Source organism: Camelus bactrianus, chromosome X (assembly GCF_048773025.1).
Source record: "Camelus bactrianus isolate YW-2024 breed Bactrian camel chromosome X, ASM4877302v1, whole genome shotgun sequence".
Classification (NCBI taxonomy): domain Eukaryota; kingdom Metazoa; phylum Chordata; class Mammalia; order Artiodactyla; family Camelidae; genus Camelus; species Camelus bactrianus.
The window spans coordinates 42,559,921-42,578,653 of NC_133575.1; the positions used below are offsets into that span (position 1 = coordinate 42,559,921).

Sequence of the window (18,733 nt, forward strand, 5' to 3'; positions counted from 1 at the left end):
GTCAGTCACTGTGCTAGCTGCTGGGATGTAAATATGCATAGTCTTTGCTCCCAAGGTTCTAACAGCTAGGTGAGGGAGAGAGAGAACAAATGATTTCAGCGTAAAGTGGTAAATGATGTTAAAGTGATACACGGAGGGTATGACAGAAACAGCCAGGAGGCAAGTCTATCCAGGGGCTTCAGAGAAGGCCTTTGAAGGAGATGATGCCAAAACTGAGTCTTGAATGATGATAGGATGTTCAGGGAACTTGAAACATTTTGATATTATTGGAACTTACAGTTGGAGGCAAGAAGAAGTAGGTAATTAATTCATTCAACATGTATTTATTGAAGATCTGCTATGTGTAAGACACTGTTCTAGGTGCTGGAGTGAACAAGACAGACAAAACCCCTGCCCCTGGGGATTGCAAGGCCAGCAGGAACTACTGCCTGCCCATTTCTATAGCACGTGTTTCCAAAAGACTTAACTAATGTCTTAACTGTACCCCACAGTACCTCTGAGAGAGACTATAGTAGATATACTGGTCAGTCTTTCCAAAGTGTGGAGGCATACTGGTGATATGAGAGATGAATTTAGGCAGTACATGGAGGAACATTTTAAACATTTAAATAGATCTAAGTGAACCCCTAGCAGCCCTCTAGCATCAGAGATAGAAAGCTTCATCTCCTGCTGTTCCCTACATGACTCCACCCCTTCCCCATCTGTTGCCGTGGAGATGAGTAGCTTCCTTTCTCCTACCTCCACCCCTAGGTGAGCCTCAGAGAGCCCCCTCCCCAACTCCACGGAAAGAACTCTATGCTCCCCAACCTTTCTTCCAAATCACATCCAGCTTCTCAGGCTGTCACCATAGAGACAGAAATCTCATCCCCCTCTCCCAGGCATCTCCATGGTGACCCCTCAGTGTGGCCCCCAGGACAAAACCTGGATCAATCCTTCCTAGAGGTCTAGAACTCTGGGAGGCCTGGAAGGAAGGGGAGGGTGACTCCCTGCTGTGGCTGCAGTCTTTGGCTCTTCAGGCTTTGAATGAAGGTGTAGCTGCCCCCCTCCCCCTCCCCACCTCCCCCTGCTCTCAACAAAGAGGGTAAGGAAACTACAGTTTATAAAGTGCCAATTATGTGCCAGGCACTGGGCTAAGCACTTTACATACTCAAATCAGCCGTTTTACAAAATTTCCGGAGGAGAGAGGCTCAGAGGTGAAGGCACTTGGCCTTGCTTCCCCTGCTGAGACTCCGATCAGATCATTCGCACTGAAACCGGGAACCAGGAGGATTTTATTTCCACCATTCTTCTTTGCTGTATGACCTTGGACAAGTAGCCTCCTGTATCTGAGCCTCATTTTCCCCATCTGTAAAATCAGAGTGTTGGACTCGTCATCTTGAATATCGCCTTATTAATGTCAGATCGTAAGTAGTTCCGATCTCTCGAGGAGCTGATTTTGCAGGTATGAATGCTAGTAAACCTGTTAAGATGTTTGTTTTTTTAAACTGGCATATTGGCGGTCACCAGACTTTTTTGATTGAAAGCTCTAAGCTTATCGTTGAAAATCTCTCGTGGTTTCTCCTAGGATTTTTTCTTTTGTTTTGAAATTTCTATTTTGAAGTCATTCACAGGAAGCTCCTGGGACATATTGGGCAACCTTTACAACCCACCTCTGCCAGTGTTGGCTTCCTAACTACAGTACAATATCAAAACCAGTCAACAGACATTGATACAATCTACAGAGCTTATTCAGATTTCATCAGTTTTACATGAACTCATTTGTGTGTGTGTGTGTGTGTGTGTGTGTGTGTGTGTGTAGTTCTAATGCAATTTTATCACATGTGGAGAGTCATGTATCCACAGCCCCAGTCAAGACACAGAGCTGTTCAATCATCACAAGGGTTCCTTCTGTTGTCCCTTTATAACCACACTCACCTACTTCCCTTACTTCATCCCTAATCCCTGGCAACCATAAATCTCTTCTCCATCTCTGTAATTTTGTTATTTCAAGAATGTTACAAAATGGAATCATATACTATCTAACCTTTCAGAATTGGCTTTTTTCACTCAGCATAATTTCCTTGGAGAGTCATCCAAGTTGTTGCATGTATCAAGAGTTCATTCCTTTTTACTGCTGAATAACAAGGATCCCATGATATGGGTGTACTGGTTTGTGTAGCCATTTGCCTGATGAAGGACATCTGGACTGTTTCCAGTTTTTGGCTATTATGAATAAAGCTGCTATGAACGTTCATATTTTTTGTGTGAATGAAACGTCTTTCACAGAGCAAAGTGTTTAATTTTGAAGAAGTCCAATTTATGGACTGTGCTTTTGGTGTTAAACCTAAAAACTCTTTGCCTCACCCTAGATCCTGAAGATGCTCTCCTATATTTTTCTAAGAATTTAATAATTTGATGTTTTATATTTAAGTCTGTAATCCATTTTAAGTTCATTTTTGTATAAGGTCAGGGTTTATTTTTTTGCCTATGGTTGTCCAATTGCTCTAGCACCATCTGCTGGAAATGCTATCCTTCCTCCATTGAATTTCCTTTGTACCTTTGTCAAAACTCAGTTTGGCAGATTTGTATAGGTCTACTTCTGGGTTCTCTTTTCTGTGTCTGTCCCCATCAGTGCTGCAGAGCACAAGCTTTTGAGACAGAATGCCTAGTGCCACTTGCTAGCTTGGGTGATCCTGGGCAAATTATTCTGCCATGGCTTCCCATCTCATTCAGTATATAAAACAGGCTTTCAGAGCCCCAATGATCTAACCCCTGCCTACTTCTCTCTGCTTATCTCTATTACTCTTCCCCTTATTCACACTGCTCCAGCCACAGTGGCCTCCTGACTGCTCCTCAATCACATCACATATGCTCCTACCTTAGGGTCTTTCCTGGGCTGTTTCCTTATCCCAGAACCTTCTTTCCACAGACATCTCCATGCCTATCTCCCTTACCTCCTTCAAGTCTTTTCTCAAATTTTCATCTTCTCAGTGAGGCTTTATTTAAAATGGCAAGGCTTTTTCCTCTCCCCTTTCTCTGTTTTTTCTCCATAGCACTCCTTGCTATCTAATCCACAATGTCACCAACTTATTTATTTTTGGTCTGTCTCCCACCACTAGAATATGAGCTCAATGATAGACATTTTTGTTTTGTTCACTTGCTGTACTCCCAGTGCCTGGACTGTGCCCGGTATAATACACCTTCATTGAAGGAATGAACAAATGAATGGATAGACGGATAGATGGATGGATGGATGGATGAGTGAATGAATAAATGCTATGAGCCAGGGCCAGCCCAGTTGAACAGCCTCTGCCCTGTGGCTTGTGCCAAGAGGAGACCCTAGCTAGCCCCATCCACTTGCCTCTCTAAGCCTGACCACCAGGTGGCAGTTGAAGCCTGAACTCTGGCCTCATTTGTTCCCCCCCACTCCACCCCCACCTGCTTTCTCCCTGCCTCCTGTCAGTCTTGCCCAGGACTGTTTGACCTTCTCTGTCAAGGCATGGCCAGGGGGTTTTATGTGAGCTGTTGAAGTAGGTGGTGTTAGTACCTGAAGCTCTGCATCTTTTTCTCCTTAGAAAGGTACTAGTTTCCTTCCTATCCCATTCTGCTCTCTGTCTCAAATGGAAGAAGCCACAGATACGAGCTTTTGGGCTGCCTCAAGGTCACTCTCTGCAGCCTCTAGGACATCAGGGCACATGGACCTAAAGAGATTTCATCTCTATTTCTGCCCAGCTTCAGCAAGCCTCTCCCTTAAGGGGTGTTACTACACTAGGTACATTAGTGCCAGGGTTAAGCCTTTTGAGTCAGTCCGGGTTTGGATCTCCACTGTGCTGCTTATTTAACGTTGTATCCGAGGTGATGTCTGGTAACTGACCTAGATTCTTCAAGCCTTAGTTTTCTCCGCTGTAAAATGACAGTAATAATGGTACCAAACTCACAGGGTGGTAGGAAGATTCAATGGGATAATGTTGTACACACACATATAGCAGAGTGCCTGGTTATAGAAGAAGGCTCAGTTGAAGAAAATTCAGGGGCAGGAGAGGGCCTAAATAAGGCCAGACATGACAGGAACTGGCTAAGGAGGATGACGAGGGTGCCACCTAGGTGACTAGAAGGTTGAAGCCCAGAAAAGGTGGGAGATCAAGGAAGGCTTCACAAAAGAGACTACATTTCAGCTGTGGCTCACAGGACAGGTCAAATTCTGCAAAGAGCATCCCAGAAAGAAAGAATGGTATGTGCAAATAAAGAGAGGAATGAAATGGTATGTGTCCATCCTAGTAACTGTAAGTAGTTAAGTATAACTGAAATGCATGTTTATTGTGGGGAAGTGACACAAAGTAAAGACAGGGGCCAGATCACAAAGAGTGCCTGGGTAGGAGACTGGGACCTGATCTGGCAGGTAGTGGGGAGCCATCAAAGAGTTGAAAGCAAGGAAACGGATGGTTACAATTGCTGGCTTGGAGGTCCAGCTGCCTTGAAGGAGGGCAGAGACTGGAGGCAGGTGGGAGATGAGCTGGGCTTAGATTGGAGAAGTTGCAGTGGGGATGGAGGCCAAGGGAAGTCCATGGATTTTTTTTAGAGGAAGAAATCAGCAACCAAGTTTTTCTAAGAGCTTGCCTGAAAAAGGAAGGAGAGCTAGGGCCAGAGAAGGAAGTTACAATACAGATTTTGGTTTTATAATACAGGTGAGTCTTGAGGCTCTTCTACTCTCCATAGGGCCTGACGCTAATTAATTCAATAAGTGGAGGGAGGGGCACGCAGTCCAATAACTGCTAAGTGGTAGCGGCCTGTCCCAGATTCAGCCTGGCCCCCACCCTCTGACTTCTCTCTCATCTCTGAGCCAGAGTCCCATGATACAGGGGCTGAGAAGCTGGTGAATTTACTCCGTCTGGATTCGCCTTCCACTTAAGGGGTTTCCCATAATGGCCCCTAAGGACTGAGGCCATTATAAGCCTATCATGGAAGGTATTCCAGTTTGTTCATTTCCTGGCACCCCAAGATGTCAGGAAAGCCCAGCATCTCTCCTCTATTTCCTTTTAACTTTCAAAGGCCTTCATTCCCCTCCTCAACTTCTCTGCCTTATCTTTCCTCAGGGAAAATTGTTGGGTCTTGCTTTTCCCATCTTATATCAGCATGTCCTGCCCCGGCATGGGCTTATTTAAAACTGCTCAAGGTCCAGCTACTCAAGTTTCATGGTTTGGAGGAAAACTAAAGGAACCCAACAGCGAGGTCCAGTCAGAACGCAGCCTGCTCCTGGCCTTGCTGTCTCTGCAGGTCATGGGCAGTAGTTGAAATTTTGCTCCTCTCCCCCAAGGCTGCTACCAAGGCTGCTGAGGATTTTGCTTTCCTGGCCCAGTCTGGGGTGAAAATCTGGGAGTTTGTGGTGGATAAGAAAGGGACAAATGAATACTTATGTACAGGTACTTTGTGTTAAGTGCTTTATACATGTTATTTCACTGCATCTCCACAACAATCCTATGAGGGAAGTATTAGTGTCATTATTTTACAGATGAGGAAACTGAGGCTCAGGGAAATGACTGAATTTGCCCAAGATTATTAGGCTAATTAGTGGTGAAGTCAGGAATTACACTCATGTGTTTTCACCTCAAAACCCATTTTTACCCAAGAATTTATGTTCAGGAAGGTGGAGGGGGGGGCTTTGAGGGTTGAGTAGGGGTTGGGGGAGAACCTCCCTGGTTGTCCTTTTTCCCAAAAGAAAGTGCTAAAGATAGGTTTCTCCTGTCCAGGGTGGGTGCTCCATCTCCAAAAAAAGGAGTAACCAGGGGTCGGCAGTGTCTACCTAAGGGATCCATACATAGATTCATTGTTGCCTCTCCCTCCTTTCTTTACCCCCACTGGGCGAACTCCTGAAGCACAGGGTGAGTGGGCAGCCTCGGGTTTGCTGTCCCCTTGGACAAGCCTTTTCCCCTCTCTGAGCCTTTTGTTCCAGCTATAAAATGAGAGTGTTGTCAGAGAGAAATGGTCTCTAAGGTCTCCTCCAGCTCTAACATTCAAGGACTATATTGATTGCATTGTACTGTAGGATCGCCTGATTCATTCATGGATAGAAACAAATTTCCTGTTGCCATAGAGAACAAGGGCTTTTTGAACTAGAAAAAGATATGCTCAAGGAGGCAAGATAAATAGTGGAAAGGGCATAGGCTTTGAGTCAGCCAGACTTGGGTTAAGATCCTGTACACTGGGCAGGTCACTTTGCTTCTCTGAGCTTCTTTCATCATCTATAAAAGCAGGAACAACTGCCCCTATTTCTTGCAGTGAGGTAATATATGTGACAGCGTCAAGGGAAGTGCTCAAGATCCCTTTTTTTTTTTTTTTGAGTAAATGGGGTTCAGCTCTTCCTCCCCAACTCCACCCCACTCTCTCTAGCTACAGGATACTCTCTTCTCTCCCCAACCCTGACAGCCAGGCTGAGTGTTTCCTGCCAGGGCCTCGGCTTCCAAACTTTTCTAGCAGGGCTAACACACTGTGGAAAAACTCGACCTCTCTTACAACCTTTTAAAAGCCTTAGAACGGATGGTGTGACTGAGACCATACCAAGGCTTGGCCCTTCAGAGCAACCAGCTAGAGGTTCTGGCCTCAGAGGCTGTCAACCAGCTTTGTTGGCTCAGCTTCCCAACCCTGGCAGCCAATCTCCTGGACCATAACCATCTGGCTAATGACAGCACTCCAGTTCTCATGTCACCTTCAGATTCTGGACCTCTCAGCCAATTGCCTCAACAGTGCCATGGCTGCTTACTAGGTGACCAAAGTCAGCTCACTGGAGAGCCTAAATCTCTCAGATGACCACATGACCTGCCTGGCCCAAGGCACGTTCTTGGCTCCCCTTTTCTGTTGGACAGCAAACTGAGCAACAACTACATTCTGGAAATGTGCTGGCTTGCCCATGATCTGGGAGCTCACCGTGGCCAGGAATTCTCTTCCCTGCATCTCTGTCTTCAGCCTCCCACCCTGTGGCAGCTCCACTTGAGCCCAATGGCCTGCAGTTATCTGTAGCTGCGGAGAGGGAAGGGGCATACTGGGTTCAGGGATGAGACCTGACTCATAACTGGCTGAGGCACTTCCCACTTCTGCCCACCTGATACCACTGCCTCTATTTTAATCTCTCTGACAACTCCCTGGCCTTTCTACAATCAAATCCCCTATTCCCAGTTTAGGCAGCTGCAGTTGGTACCATGACAGAACATCCCCGCCGAGTGGCATTATCTTGGCATAACCCACTTGACCTGAGTAGGACAGCAGTTTCTGTAGGAGCTCAAGCCCTGTGACCTCAACACAAACCAGAAAAAGAGTTAAGGGGCTTGGTTTAGCATTCTGACTGAGGCAGACATCTGTGCTCTGGGCCAGATTCCTCTCCTTTCATTTCTAACTGAAATTACCTTTTTAAATGTGTAGGTTTGACAAAGCAGGAAAAAACGGGCATTTCTGTATCTGGGCATGTGAAGTGAGCAGTGAAAGAAGAGTGAGAGAGAGGAGGGAGAGATGCATACTCAGAGGAGAGAGAGACAGAGGGAGACACACAGAGATGAGAGAGCAAGAATCAGAGAGAAGAAACAGAGAGAGGAGTGAACGGGGGTAGAAGAGAGAAGAGAGACAGACCGCAAGACAGTGATAAAGAGAAACCAAAAGACACACGTACACACACAGAAACAGAGCAAAAGAGAGAGAGAGACTGAGATCCGTAGAAAGACAGAGAGAAAAGAGACAGAGAGAAAGGAGAATAGAGAGCGCAAGTGTCAGAGAGACAGAGAGACACAGACAGACAGACAGACACACACACACACATACAAGCCAGCAAGAGCAAGTGAGCAGGAGATTCAGGCTGTCTGTGGAGCCTGGAATCCTTTCCTTCCTAAATGATGGTCCTGAAGCCTTTCAGGGCAACCTAGAGATCAGCCACTTAGATTTTCCAACTGGAAGAACTCCAAAGGCCAGTCACAGACCCTACAACTAGCTAGTTTTCTGGTCTCCCTACTATCAGCTGCCCCTGAATGTGGTGCCCTCAGGTCTTGGTCAGCAGGCTGGGCAACACAGGGAGCACCCACAGTCCTTTCTCCAGCTACCTCATGGCGGAAATATGCAGGCATCTCTGGTGATGTTGGCTCACAAGGAGTGTGCCAGTCTCCCAGACGAGAGTGATGACAAGGCACTTAGATAGACCTACTGCCCAGACAGAAGGCACCTATGTGCCTACATTCTGGGAGAGCTTGGACTCGCTGCCACATAGTGTCTCAGCAACCACCTGGTCTGGCTTATGGCTTCCAGAGCTTTCACTCTCAAAGAACCCTTATTAAGCACCTGGGCAGGGGTGGGGCTGGGGCAAGCCTTGCCTGAAAGGACTCCAAGACCAGGCCAAGGCTCACAGAGGAGAACCAGAAAGAAACAGCCAAAAGGCTACTCAGGCATAAAGGGCATGTGATTCAACGAGTGAACAGGTAACCAGAGCAGAATGAATAATCGACAAACACATCTACATTATGTACAAGAATAAGGATAAATGCATACCTGACAGTGGAGAGTGAAGAGGCGAATAGGCAGGGCAGAGTCAGCAAATTGGCCACTCTTCTAACTAATCAAGAAAGGCTCTCTGGATAAGGTGGAATTTCAGATTGCTGAGCATGTCTGCCCTCTCTGTAATGTGATTAAAATTGGTTTAGAAATTTGTGCTATATTTCAAGTGAGTGCTGTGCTTAAAATGTAATTGCATTTGGCCGCGTATTTGACATTCTTGAAATTAGAGCAGCTTGCATGCAATAAGGAAATTTGTCTAGAATGGAATCTGACTTTTAAGCCAACGCATAGAAGAGCAGTTGCAATCTGAGCCTCTGATGGATGGTTCCTTCAAGGCTGCCTCTCAGCTGGCTCTCTCTTTGCACTTCCTGTTCATTCTCGAACTCTTCTCCAGCACTCAGCGGGAGGGAAGCTTCTTGACCTCTGACTCCAGAAACCACATTTCTCCTGGCAGTCAGAGTCTGAGCTATCGTGACTCTCCCATCGAGCCCTCTCCTACACATCTGCCAGCCCCAGACTCTGTGCCGGTGGGGCAGTTAGGGACTTTGTCTTTGTCACCCAGAACTCAGGATCTTGATCTGGGTTCTGAAACACCCAGAGCTGGTGCTATGTGTCTCCTGGCTTGTGCTCCTTTGTCAGGACCCAGAAGAACTGTTAGGATTGCTGGCTAATTCTCCCTTTATACTGTGCAGAGGCTGAATGGCTCTTCAAGATTCTGCCCCTCATCACCTCAGTAGAGATGGTGATGAGAAAGAAGAGAAAAAGAAGGGGAAAAAAGATGTCATATTTCAGGGTATCCCAAACCCTTTTCAGACTGGACTCTGGCTGGTTAGCTATGGCCTTGCCACTGGGGGTTACAGAGGAATAGCCTGCCTGTGTGACCCTACAATCCTAAGGCTGCGGGCATCATCTAGTCGGTCAACAAATATTTTGAGTGCAAACCATGTGCCAGGCAATATGCCAGATTCTGGGTTTACAGAGCTGAACAAAATGGGCCTTTTCCCTCCCTCAAGAGCCTGTAGTCATGCGGAGCAAACAGTCTTTATACAGAAATGTGCAATCGTTTCATTACTGGTAGGTGTGCAAAGTGCTCAGGCAAAGTACAGCTTCTTGGCCTAGTTTAGCAATCTGGAAGGCTTCCCTGCAGAATTAATATTTAAGGTCGAGGTCAGTAGGAGGAGAGGTTAGCCAGGAGAAGGGTGGAGGAAGATATTTGTGGGGGCTCAACACAGGAGGGAGCAAAGGTCAAAATACTTCATGGACTAATGACTGCTTTTGGTCACAAGAACAGACTATTGCAAGCCTGGTGTAGAGCTATGACCGCCCCCCTAAACATGCCCGGGGACCAAGAGGAACCAGCTATGGATTTGATGGACAGGACACTGTCATGCAGGCAGGCAAGCAGACAGCAGCTTTACTTAACCTACTTCTGGTCTTATTTTTGTTTCTTGGACATGGCATCTAGATGCCTCCAATTTGACACCAGTCCAAGGGTAGGGCAGGCCTCTGTGTATCTTAGCTTTCAGTAAACATACTCTGCCAAGCCAAGGGAAGGGGAGAAACACTTATTGAGCACATGCTCTGTGTCAGGCACTTTTACAAATACCTCATTAAATCCAGTACACTTAAGAGGTAGGTTCCTCTCGGTTTTTGCAGATGGGGAAACTGAGTCACAGAGCAGTGAAGTCACTTGCTCAAGGTCCCAGAGCTAGAAAGTGGGAGAGCTCAATTTCAACCGAATGGGATTGATTCTCAAAGCAAGCTTTCCCACAATTCAACTCAGCCTCTCTGCAATAGCTATACATTCATACCAAGCAGGAGTCTACCGGGGAGCAGACCTGACTGGATCCTTGTTTATCCGTCCTGGGGCCCATCTTCGTGCCTGGTTGGGGCCACCATCACCATTCTCATCACTCCTGTGAAGGACCAGCTGGCAGAGACCTTGGCTTCTCTAAGTTCTAATTAGCCAAAGGCTTGATCCAGCACAGAGGTGCAATTTAGGGGGGTGGGGTGGAGAGATAGGCTGGTAGAGGTTTCCCTTGATGCCCCCTAGCTGGGGGGGGTGAGACCCCTCCTCCGACATGTCCAGAGCCTGTGAATGGGATAAGCCCTGGGGCCTTGGAAGCAGCCCCTCCTTCCCCTCAAGGGAGGCAGCTAATTCTCCCAGCCCTTTCTCCTCCTTGGGATCTTTGATGTTTCTTAGCTCATTTGGCTCTGTGCCCAGGCTGTGTGCAATGATGGGCTGCCCACTTTTGAAAGTTATTACAGTTCCTTTTCGGGAGGTATCTTGTGCTTGTGTTACCAAAGAGGGCTAGAGGCTGTGAGAAAATGAAGCACAATGTCCTATCTCTTCTGTAGAATGAGCTGGGTTTTACTCTCCAGTGCCACTTCCCAAGGGGACCCAGGGGGTTGGAGTGGGGTTTCCTATCCCTAATTACAGACCTGGGCTTAAGACTTTGCCCCTACTGCTGTTTTTCTTCCTGGACAGGCCTCTTGTGGAAGAACAATACTTTCACTGAGCATTGGGACTTCGAGCACCTGACCCTGACAGTAGATATCAGGCCCTGAAATTTGAAAGCACTCACACTCACTCAAGACTAACTTATACCCAAGAATTGAGCCTAAGAACAGTGTTTTCCTGGCAGGTAAAATTCTTCTTTGGGGGAGAAAGATCACTTGGGAAAATAAACACCAACTCAAAAATATGCTCGGGAATAGAGAAGACACTGAGGCATTGCTGGGTGAGAGGGAGCAGTGGAGAACTAGACTAAATAACACTCTACGATCCCCTCCATCTTGGAGTGTCAAGGATGCCACGAGATTCGGAGCAAAGGTAAATGTTCACAGGGATCCTCTGATCTAGCTTGAGTTACAGTTTGAAAAATCATCCTTTCCCGTTCCAAAGGAGTTCCTCTCCCCAAACCTAGGGCCAGAGTACTGAGCTAGGACTCTCCTGTGGCACAGAGCCTGACTCTGGCCTTTGCCCAGTTCACCTCCAATCCCTCTGACCTGGGCTCTGTCATGTAGTCTATTGGCCAAAAATGACCGCAGTACACCTGCTGTTTAATGTGTAGGAGGGGAAAGGGCTTGAAAGAGACACCCATTGCTAAGTGTGTTCAATGAAGATAAATGAGCCTTCTGTTTTGAAGGGAGAAATTTGAGAAAAGTACCAAGGAAGCCTTCACTTTGGCAAAAGAGGGGGATGGTCTAAGCCCCACGGAGTCTAGAGGCACCCAAAGAGCAACTGGTTCAGCCTTTTGTTCCTAAGAACTCCTGAGACCTCTTACAAAACTGACATCGAGATGAGAGGCTTCTCACCAAGAATCACACACACACACACACACACACACACACACAGTTGATGTAGACTCAGAGCTCCCAGATTGGTGGCTGCTGGGTGTCTACCCTCTGTATTTGGTGTCATTCTGGGTCTCAACCCAAATAGTTTAGAAGTCATTGCCTTACATCTGGCTTCTTTCACCCATTTGTATTAGTGCTGATGGGATTTTGAGTTTGCAACCCTTATTACAACCCTGCCAAGGAACGATGAATGGTAATCGTAATGATAACTATAACCACAGCAACAACCCTGATAATCTGTATAATGATTTAGATCCATGGACCAGAAGCATCAGCAGCACCTGGAAGCTTGTTAGAAATGCAGAATCGCAGGCTCCTGAACCAGAATCTGCACTTTAACAAGATCCCAGGTGATTCAATGCACACTAAAGTTTGAGAAGCACTTGTTTAGTAGACCATGGACAACTCCCGTGGAAACTCGTTCGGAATTCTTGGGCCTCTGGATTACCTGCCATGTTTCCTGTTTTGTCACCTTCCATCAATGACTCTTTACTCTAAATCCTAATGGGCCTCTGAGTCTGTTTCAGAGACAGCAAGAAAGCAGGGAACTAGAGAAATTGTATCTGACTTTGTAGGCAGTCTGGGAGGGGAGAGGTGATGGTAGCTAGAAGGGAGAGACACGCATGGACCCAAACAAGGCCTATAAGAAACTCAGAGTGCTCTCCAATAGCCATTCCCTAGTATATTTAGATATGACCTGGTTACCAGATACTAAAGCAAGGCTAAGAACACCAAAGGTTATGGAATGAAACCAGGTTGCCAAACACAGGCACAGAACACATGTTTTAGCTATAAAGTTTAACCAGACATTTAAATGTTCTCTGTTTTCAAGCTGTCATCCAACCTCAGCTTGCACTCCTCTGGTGACAGGGAGCTCACTACCTCACAAGGTATCTATTCTGATTCATGGGTGATCAGTTCTGTTAGAAAGTCAATTCCTTGTGTTGAGCTGAAATATGCTTCACCATGGTTTCTATCCATTTATGGGTCCTAGCTCTGCCCCTTGGACCCCCCACCCTATCTGCTCTTGCTGTCTGGTAAAAGCCCTTCATAGGTACAGAAACCACACTGCCTTCAGTCTTCTCTTGTCCAAGCTAAACAGCTCTAGCTCCTTCAACTGTTCTCATGGGACCAGCATGCCAGCTCTCTCTCCAGCCTTGTCTGGGCTCCCCTTAACTGGAACCCCAGCAGGACTGAGTACAAAGGTGTAGAAAGAGAGACCAAGAGGCTAAGCAGCAGCCTGAAGCCATGGCAGGAGATAGGGCTCCAACTGACCATCCAAAAGGCTTGGCTTCAAATCTAAGGGCAGGCTTTTAGTCAGGTGAATGATAAAGAACTTTTGTTCATTTGAGAACATTGTTAGAACCTGGTACTTCTCACTGGAGGCAAAGGCAGGTTTTACGTAGTCAGCCCTTGATGCAGTACTGGTTCCTATCCACCTGGGGAGGGTGTATCAGCAGTTTTCCCTCTCCACCTCTCTCACCACCCCCACGCTGCCTTCCTTCACTAACTGTAGGGTGGGGACCCAGTACACCTTGTCACTGACTATCTCTGCGGGCCAGGAACCCTAGTAGGAACACACAGGAGAGGGTACAACCCTCACTTTGCCACTGCTCCCCTTTCTGCTTGTGAGCTTTTCTCTGGTCACAAGATAGTCTTTTCCACTCTGTGGGTGATTTTCATGAATCTGCTTGCACATTCTACTGCCTGAGCTACTTTTCATAGGTCACGGTTTCAGCAGCCTCGCCCCTCCAAATTACGGGGATTAATAAAAATAGCAACAATAATAGTATTTATTGAGTGTGGAATGTTAATTATGTTTCAAGCACTTTACATACATTGACTTATTTAATCCTTGCAACAACCCTATGAAGTGGGTACTGTCTATTATTAGCCCCCCTTTCCAGATGAGTAAATTGAGGCACAGAGAAGTTAACTAACTTGCCAGAGGTGGCATGGGAGATATATAGTAGTATTTAGAGTCTAGCTCCAAAGCCCCCATGCTCAGCAACTGTCACCCTAGAGGCAAAATTTCCCCAGTGTATCCACAGACCACCTGTATAAGAATCACTTGGAGAGCTTATTAAAAAGTTCCAATTTCTAGGGGAAACTATCCCTTCCCGCTCTGTCTCACAGGGTGGACCCATCATCCCTTCATCCTCTAAGGCCTGTGGATCTCGTAAGCCAGTATGTCTTGCAAACTCAGGGGTGATCAGAGCCACCTTCAGAGCTTGTGAAAAACACAGGCATTAGGGCTCCACCTCCAGAGAATCTGATTCAGTAGGCCTGAGGTGGGATCCAGAAATGAGCAACTGCCATCATTTGAACTGTCATAAACACTGAGTAATCCTCACTGCAGGTTTTTTCCAGCTTTCTTTACCCACTCCTGGCCTCCTTCTGGTTCAGCAAAGGCTCTCGCCATCTCCTGTGAGGATCTCTCTGCTCTCCACTGTGCAGAGCACCTCTCCTTTTTTCAACCCTCAGAAGGTGCCTTTCTCTTGGGCGAAACTGTACAAATATGGGTTCTTGATCCATCCCCTTCTGGCCTCCTGGGGGAGGATCAAGCACTTTTGCCCTCTTTCCCCTTCCCCCTCTGGCTTCTCTCCTCAAACCATAAATGTACTCGATCCTACCTAGAACAACAGAAAAACAAACCTTTCTGCTTTCTACGTGAACTACTGTTCTCTCTTCTCATCCACTATAAACTTCTTGAAAGAGTAGTCCATAACCTACTGGACAAGTTACTTAACCACTCTGTACATCAGTTTGCTCATCTGTAAAATGAGTACTATGACAGTACATATCTCAGAGGACTAGGAAGGATTAAATTTATTAAAATATATTAAAATATGTAAAGTGCTTTGAATAATTCCTGACACATGGTTAAGTGTCCAATATAACAATCATTAGCCACGTACATGGTAGCTATTATTATTATTCACAATAGCCAACAATCTAGTCTTAGTGCTCATCCCCAAATTCTGTGACTTTCAATTCTGTTTGACTTCCCCCTTTTTTGTTTTTAACATTATTTATTGAAAAAAACATGCATATGAAAAAGTGCCCATTTCTTAAGGGTACAATTCTATGTGTTTTTTCAAATAAATATACCTGTATCACTAGTGCTCAGATTAAGAAACAGAAGTACCCCCCCTCACCCCTACTCTCTTAGTCACTTCTCCCATTGTAAAAATTTATTTTTAACATTTATGGTTTTTATATAATACCTAGAAATTTAGAAGGACAATTAATTTTATCATAAATTACCTATCCGCTTGTCTGGTCTTATTTTACAAATTACTTTGCAGATTCATTTTTCTAATAAGCACTTAAAATATGAAGCTATTTCTAGGAAAACACTGAATTTTAATTTTTAATTTGAATTATTCATTATAATGATTTTCAGTATTTTAAGAAAGATTTAACTTTTAATCATGTTAGCTGTTGTGTATAGAGTTAGCACACTACAATACTGAAATTTAAAACATTTTAACATTTAGAGCAAGCCTGTCAAGGAAATTTTTATTCACTGAAAAAAAATCACAGCTGATTGTTTTTTCATTTAAAAAAGGAAAGCAGTTGCAATTTTAAATAAGTTTTTTTCTTATTTGAAGAAAGGTATTTTGTTTGCAGAGTTAAATACTATAAAATAATTTTAATGAGTCTGTTACAGAATCTAGGAATATTTACATTGATTTATTTTTTTTTGAAATACACTGTAAAATTAAACTGTAACATATGCTCACTGTCAATAATCTGGAGAAATTAAATTCACCTATAATTCTACTGGGGGAAAACTTCTCTTAATATTTTGTGTCCATTCTTGCCATGCTTATTCTATGCAAATGGAACCGTTAAATAAAGAAACAATAGGCCCCAAATGGAGTCACCTGCACTAAGCCCCATATCAGCAAACCAAAACTTAATACCTAACCTAACTGTAGTTTCTTTCTATCCCAGGAACATGACCTTTAACCAGTCAGTCTGGAATTTCCTGGCCAGCACTAGTGAGGTAGTCTGCCAGATAGAGTCCTGTCTTCCCCAAAGGAAGGTGACTGTGTCTGAAATAACTCCTTCTTTTGTTTCTAACTTCCTTGTCACATCCCCTCTCTGCCTTTGACAACTTCCCATTCTGTACAGCTCCTTGGAGCTCCTGTCTGCTAGATGGGATGCTGCCTGATTTATGAATTGTTAAATAAATCCAGTTAGATATTCAAATTTACTCAGTTGAATTTTGTTTTTTAACAGAACTATAAGAGTTGCTTCCCACCATCCTATCTGCCTATCACTCACCCCACCTTGGCCTCTGGGGACTTGCCTTCTATCTTCAAAGATCAGTGAGGGGAATACACCAAGGCTAAAAATCTGACCTGGCTCAAGGTAAAAAAATCAAAAACAAACAAAAAAGCAAAACAAAAAGCTCTTGAATTTCAAAGCTTCTGCTGCAATTTCTGTGTGTCACCAGGGTTTAGTGGTTCTGCTCTTAGACAAGACATTGTAGTGGGCCTCAGGTATCTGCATCAGTAAAAGTGGAAGAAATAAACAAATTGCTTTGCAAATGATGCAAAACTCAAAATCCATTGTGGGTCCAAATTCAGGGAAAAATTATATTGCTTTTATTTTTTTCCTTTACTTTTTTAAGGGGGAGGTAATTAAGTTTGTTTATTTTTTTAAGGGAGGTACTGGGGATTGAACCCAGGACCTCGTGCATGCTAAGCACGCACTCCACCACTGAGCTATACCCTCCCCTACTATACTGCTTTTAAAATGTGTAATTTAGACTTTACTATCTCTGAGAATCACTGCTTTCCTTGAAAGCAGTGGGATGTGTGTATGACAAAGACAGAGGCTACGAACTGTGGTTAAACTGTTATCTACTGGAGAACTATAGGAAGAAGGATGCAGAGCCCTCCCTGCACTGTCCTGCTGAAGCTCCTGTCTTCTTTTATCAATTGAATAATTCCGAGTTTGGTGACAGTACTGTTGGGTGACTGTTGATACACACTTGGCTTTAAAAAATATTTTTTAAATTATATATTGAAAAATTTAAACTCTAGTTATATTTTGAATAAGTAGCACATTCATATCCTATTCTCAGTTGCTGAATTTGTCTCCTTGGAGTTTTTTGTGTATCCAGTCTAAGACAGTCTGTGCTCACTCACCCACACGCCTTTCCATTTGGTTCAGAGGTACAAAAAGCTTTAGTGTACAAAGGCTGTATACATGAAACTGGGGGTACTCTATTTGGTAATTTAAGGGATTTTTAAGGACCTATCTCAGTGGACCATTTTCTGAGCTCCAGCCAGAAACTAGTCCTGCCTTCGTCTTTACTCTCCACATAAAACAAATGTTAATTCTACTCCCAGTGTCCATCACTTAGGTCCCCTGTTCTCTCCCTGCTGCCACAGCCCCAGGCCAGGTCAGCGTCATCTGTCATGGATTAAAAGAGAGCCCCTCAAATCATCTTCTTGCCTCAAGTCTCTCTCCTTACACTCCATTCTTTCCCCTAAGATTCCTTATCCCTAAAGCATAGCTCCAACGTCTCATTCATTCTGAAAAAAACAAACTTTTAATGGATTCTACCACCTCCAGGGTGACATTCTATCCCCTCAATACAGAAGATTTTCCCACAAAGGGTGGAGCGAGTTGTAGAAATATCCTCTCTTCTCAGGTGTGGCTGGTCACTGAAAAGGGGCCCTTCAGGAAGGCAGCTCATGAAGCTGCTACACGGGCTTGTCCTCAGGGGCAGAAACCGGGTACTCCCAGGGCCCCTCAGTGATGCTTGCGTTTCTGGGAATGCACAAACACTAACTCAATTCACATCAGACTGCCACAGACCCCAGAGGTCCCACTTACTCCTCAGAGAGGCCACTCCTCAGAGGCTACAAAATCCTGAGTATCCCCCTGGTTTCAAGGTGGCTGAGAAACCCATATAAAGCGGTTTCATCAACAGGGGCAAACACTGTCGCGGCTACCCATTTCCTTCTTCCTTTCTTTCAAACAAAATTCTGACTGGGATTTTCCAAGAACTTTGAAACTCACCTCCAATTCCAGGAAAGCCTTATTAGTCTCATCCTAGGAGCTGATTCAATTTGGTCATGTCCCATGGTGGCTTTACCTGAGCCGCCCTGGTCACTGCTGTCTCTGCCTCCCGCCTCCACCCGCCACCCCCACAGATCCAAGATGGCGGAGGCTCCGGCTTGTGTTTCCTCTAAAGAGCAACAGAGCGCATGCGCTCATCAAGCCCTGGGCTTCACTCTGATTGGACGAGCCCAAGCCATAGCGTCACCCTGAACCAATCACTGTAGCCAGGGAGAACCTGCGCCTTGATTGGCAGGCCTGAAAGGGGAGGGCCCTGGCTATGAACCCCTTTCAGCCCAGAATAGTGACAAAGGAATAGCACCCCGAAAGGAAGTCTGAGGCTTTTGTGGGAATGGAGGGAAACAGACGCTGGAGATGTGAACAACACTTCTTTACTCGCATCTTTGCCCACTGCCACCTCTCATATTTGCCTAATGGGGTCCTCACAGCCTGGAATACCTTTCTCTTCAGGGCTTCCCGCCTAAATCTAAACTGACTTTTCAAGGCTCCCCACTCCCTCATATCCCCACTCCAATCAGCCCTGAGCTGGCCCAGAGCATTCCCACTTCATTTCCTCATCATCTTAATGGACTACAGAACTTACTGGTGGGCCTTGGGTTAGCAATCACTTAGATTTGTGTGGTTCTCACCTCCAAGGCTGTGAGGCTGCCTTGGAGAGCACGAACTAAGTCTTAATTATTTGTGGGCTCCTGGCTTGGCCTTCCTGGGCCCCTACCCAGCTAGCAGTGCCTGCCATTGTAGATACTCATTATATTTGGTTGAA

The 18,733-nt window shown here is 45.4% G+C and overlaps 1 protein-coding gene across 20 annotated transcripts in view; it reads left to right on the forward strand.

Annotated features, from left to right (window-relative positions):
- Positions 1-18,733, forward strand: part of AWAT2 (acyl-CoA wax alcohol acyltransferase 2) — a 181,250-nt gene that overhangs the window by 122,957 nt on the left and 39,560 nt on the right. For 2 of the 20 annotated variants that reach the window (XM_074359636.1, XM_074359640.1), the window contains exon 16: positions 16,117-16,248. The exons of the other annotated variants lie outside the window; for them this stretch is intronic. The gene's annotated coding sequence lies outside the window, so the exon portion shown is untranslated. The remainder of the gene's footprint in view (positions 1-16,116; positions 16,249-18,733) is intronic. 20 annotated transcript variants of the gene reach the window in all.